The sequence below is a fragment of the Myotis davidii genome, unplaced genomic scaffold, assembly GCF_000327345.1.
Source record: "Myotis davidii unplaced genomic scaffold, ASM32734v1 scaffold30, whole genome shotgun sequence".
NCBI classification, from domain to species: Eukaryota; Metazoa; Chordata; class Mammalia; order Chiroptera; family Vespertilionidae; genus Myotis; species Myotis davidii.
The window spans coordinates 1,687,260-1,692,045 of record NW_006282874.1 but is presented as its reverse complement, the minus strand read 5'-3'; the positions used below and the strand labels follow the sequence as shown (position 1 = coordinate 1,692,045).

Below are 4,786 nucleotides of genomic sequence, written 5' to 3'. Positions count from 1 at the left end.
TAGAGTGTTGGACTGCGGACTGAAGGGTCCCGGGTTCGAGTCCAGTCAAGGCCACGTACCTTGGTTGGGGGCATATCCCCAGTGGGGGTGTGCAGGAGGCAGCTGATCAATGTTTCTCTCTCATCGATGTTTCTAACTCTCTATCCCTCTCCATTCCTCTCTGTAAAAAATCAATAAAATATATTTTAAAAAAATAAAAATAAAAGTTAAAAAAAAAACAAATGAAAAATCTTTCATTTTCATCCAGAATTTGATACTAGCAAATTTCTAGTTTTTAAAAACCTAAAAATTAAGCCATTAACAATAAAAAGAGATCATATAGTTACTTACTGTAACTTTGCATATTATTTTGCACTGAATAATACTTGGTCCTTTATCAAAAAGTAGAATCACTTTTTAAAAAAAAAATATTTTTATTGATTTCTTACAGAGAAGAAGGGAGAGGGATAGAGAGTTAGAAACATCGATGAGAGAAACATCGACCAGCTGCCTGCTGCACACTCCCCACCGGGGATGTGCCCGCAACCAAGGTACATACCCCCAACCGGAATCGAACCCGGGACCCTTGAGTCCGCAGGCTGACGCTCTATCCACTGAGGGCTAGAATCACTTAGATTAGTAATCAAACTTTAGAGAGTTATCTGAAAATAAGGACTTCTGTACTTCTCATTCATACTCATACCTTTACTCAGAAGTAGCTCAGCATTCTATTAACATAAAATCTTTTTGTGCTACTTACTATACACAGAAGATTGTTTTAAGCAAGTGATTGATAAATATAAACAGGATGCCCCAAACAAATATTTTCACATATAACCTATAGGATAAGGAAAACTTAGGATGTCAAAATTAAGGCAACTGTATACCTTTAGAGACCTTTGATACTTTTTTTTTTCCTTTGATACTTTTAACCTTACAAAAATCCTTCCTTCTGGGGAATTTGAGCTATTATAAATTTGCATGGAGAACAAGTAGCAAAGAAACTTTCTCAAACTAGTTTTAAAAAACCAAAACAAACAGCCCAAACTCTTTTAAATATTTTTATACAGTAGGACAAATACTGAACACTAGGACAAACAGCTGAAGAATCTTTAAAGAACCACTCTGAATTAAGTCAGGAAAGGCCAGCTCTTTTAAACCAGTTCTAATTGCTTCTGGTCAGTCCCAAGACAGTCAAGCAGCAGAACAGGTTCTGTGCTAAGATTTGGATTCATGGAACGGTTTTACGTTGTACTCAGCCTCACAGGAATAATGTGTATTAAATTATAAAAACACCTTTGGGACTGGTTCTTTTCCAGTAAATTCAAGGAAGTTAAGGCTAATAAAAAAGTAATCCTAATTTATATACATATAAAAATGCTAAATGTGAAACTGCTATTGGTTTCATAATGTACTGACTGGTAGCTCTGTGAAGATTTAAAAGTTAAAAAAAACAGCCCTAACTGGTTTGGCTCAGTGGATAGAGCATCGGCCTGCGGACTGAGAGGTCCCAGGCTTGATTCCGGCCAAGGGCATGTATCTTGGTTGGGGGCTGGCTAGGGCAACACACTGGATTTTGCATACAGTGTCCTGCTTACCTCTCATTGGCCAGAACTTGGTCATGTGATCACGTAGCTATAAGGGAGTCTGGGAAATATCATTTAAAAAATATATTTTATTGATTTCTTACAGAGAAGAAGGGAGAGGGATAGAGAGTTAGAAACATCGATGAGAGAAACATCGACCAGCTGCCTGCTGCACACTCCCCACCGGGGATGTGCCCGCAACCAAGGTACATACCCCCAACCGGAATCGAACCCGGGACCCTTGAGTCCGCAGGCTGACGCTCTATCCACTGAGGGCTAGAATCACTTTTTAAAAAAACTAAAATAAATAGAACTAAAAGGTAAGTTCTCATATATCACAGATCCCCCATTTTAACTGACATTTTTAATTACTGAAGTCTGTAGGCGACATTTGTTTAGAACCATAATATTCGACTATTGGGAATCAATGAAATGAGAAAGATATAATGAAACAGGGAGAAGTTAGATAATTTATGCCAAAGGCTTACAAAATTATGATAAGGAAGAGATATTAAATCTTCAAAGGACAGAAAACTGTTTCATTTCAGAACATATCCAAGTATTATCCAAGAAATCCAACTTTATATTGTTCTCTATCAACCAATAAATAACAAATGGCAATTGACAGAAATGGGAACATTTTAACATTTACCTTAATTCTGTAACATTTAAAACTGATAAGGACATGTTCATCAGAAAATAAATTTCTATTACATTTCTGACATATGTAGTTTTTAAAGAAATCAAGATATGTATTTTCTTATAAAGGTGGGGGTTAGCTCAGTATAACTTAGAATTGTATTCATTAAAATAAGATAAATACTCCAATTTTCACTTATTTAATGTAGAGTTTTTGTAAGTGACAAAGTGAGACAAAGCTGATAACCCACATAATCAAAGACCCCATAATATAATCAGAAAAGTATATACTATAAAGATATAAACACATGACCATTTAGCAAAAGAAAAAAGAGCAATGAATTAAAAAACACTTGAATTAGGAATTTAACTTACAGGCCATCTGACAGCCTAAAGCACACAACACAAACATTTTTTTATATTGGAGAATAGGAAAGAAAATTCACTGACGTTCAAAGGTAAATTGATAGGGATTCCCAAATAGGCTTAATTTGAAAAATACATTTCACAAAACTACCTTTAGATTATATGGTGCTTCCCTAATGCACTGTGATATTTTCCTTGAAGTATTATAAATTAGAAAGTAATATAAACACTTGACAAGTTTCAAATGACTATGTGAAACTCACTGACATATGTTTTACATCTGAAAACATAACAGAACAGCACCCATTTATAAAAGAAAATACTGAAAAACTAGCTCAGTGAACAAGTACCACGTAATGAGAATGCTAGCACTCACCTTTCGAGAACAGGTCTCCACGCCGAGCCTTCAGCTCACACTGCTCGTCTCCTAACAGGAAGCGTCTTCCCCAGGAGGAGCATCAAATGTGGATCCTAACCCTGGACTGAGCCACGGGTACAGCCCCTCCCACGCGGCCAGAATGATGTGCATTTGTTAAGTCATTTTGGTTTTGTGGTGGTGGTTTTGTTTCTTACTTATACAGAATGTGGATGTGTTACTAAAAAAAATGAAAAGTAAAGCTGATTTCATGGAACTGAAAAACAAAGCCAACGAAAAATAATTTTAAGTATTTTCAATAAAAGCACAAAATATGAAAGTACCATTTACGCCAAAACAATACATATTTAGAATTAATTATCACGTATTCTCTTTAAATTTAGAAACATATGACACAACTAGATCCTGGGGGAAAAATAACATATGACAAACATGTTTTTAAAGTAATAGCAGCTACCACTTATCAAAACTTTAGTATGTACCAGGAATTATTCTAACATACTACTGGTATTAACTCATTTAATTTTATAACAATCCTATTAAGTTGGTAATGTTATACCATTTTAGCAGATTGGGGAAACTGAGGCATGGGGAGGTTAATCAGTTCCCCACAGTAACATACTGGTAGCTAACAAATGGGAGAACCAGAATATGAGTTCAAGCTGGGCTTACCACTAAATTACGGTGGTATCCAGAGTGCAAACCATTTCCATTAAATCAGAAAGTTGACATCATCTTTATTGCTAAAATAAAACCAAGTTGTCTGTTGAAATGTGCCGGCAGTGGTTTACTGAACACTGTGGTTAGCATTAGGAACTGGCTTTATTGAGCACGTAATGTGACGCACTGACTAACGAGCCACTTTACCTCCATCATACAGGTCAATCCTTCCCACAATCTGGCGAAGCGGGTGCTGTACCTGTTTAGCAAATGAGAAAAGCACCGAGGTGTGAAAACAAGTTCCTTTTCCTCCTCCAAATCACTTAGCAGATTCGGGGACAGAGCCCAGATGGCTACAGAAGGATGATGTCAAAGCCCACACTTGCTAAAGCACACAGAGATGCCTACAAATACGACCCAACCACCAAATAAGGACAATCTTTTGTTTGAATATGCAAAGTCTTGTGTGTCATGTTAGAGAGAGAAAAACACAAATGAAAAGATAGGACAGTAGCTTAAATGTACAGTAATTACATTAAAAAACCACGCCCCTGGATACTCTTCTTACCAAGTCCTGCATGGGTCGGTGTTAATGGCTGACATTCCAAGACAGCTGAAGTAAACATCCACCTCCCAGCCAATCCATGTATTACAGCTGAGTGTAGGATGTTTACATGAACTGAACTTGGTCTAAAGCAGGACTTACAAAACCCTTTCCTATGTTTACATTGGTCTTTAACCAAGACTCAAATTTATATTAAGGTACACAGGAATTATTATTACGTTTTAAAAAGATCACTTTATAGAATCTGTTGAAAAAAGAACAATTACTGTGATTCACATAAATGAGGCACGAGTCAAGCTGAAAGCTATTTTGAGACAAAGTTGGGAATCCAAGGAAAAGGCAGAAGTGGCATTCTTTCCCTGCTGTAATTTATGGCAATACATGCAGACATTCTGTAAACGTCCCAGAGCCGATTGTGGCAGATTTCACAGCCTTTCATCTTCCTTTATCCCCCTGTTTAGAACCACTGAACTTGCATCTATAGGAACCCATTTGACGGCAAGGGCATCAATCACCCATTCTTCTGCATTAAGAAGATTCTTGTTTGGGGTAAAAGACAAAGTTAATAAAACATCCCTGCAGAGCTCCAAGCTTAGCTGTGGCCTTTCTTTTCCT

At 36.9% G+C, this 4,786-nt stretch overlaps 1 protein-coding gene across 1 annotated transcript in view; it reads right to left on the bottom strand.

The window, feature by feature from the left end:
- The window catches only part of ZFAT (zinc finger and AT-hook domain containing), a 134,138-nt gene that overhangs the window by 103,352 nt on the left and 26,000 nt on the right, over window positions 1-4,786 (bottom strand). Inside the window, 1 exon segment of the mRNA XM_015561439.1 lies at window positions 2,947-3,166. The gene's annotated coding sequence lies outside the window, so the exon portion shown is untranslated.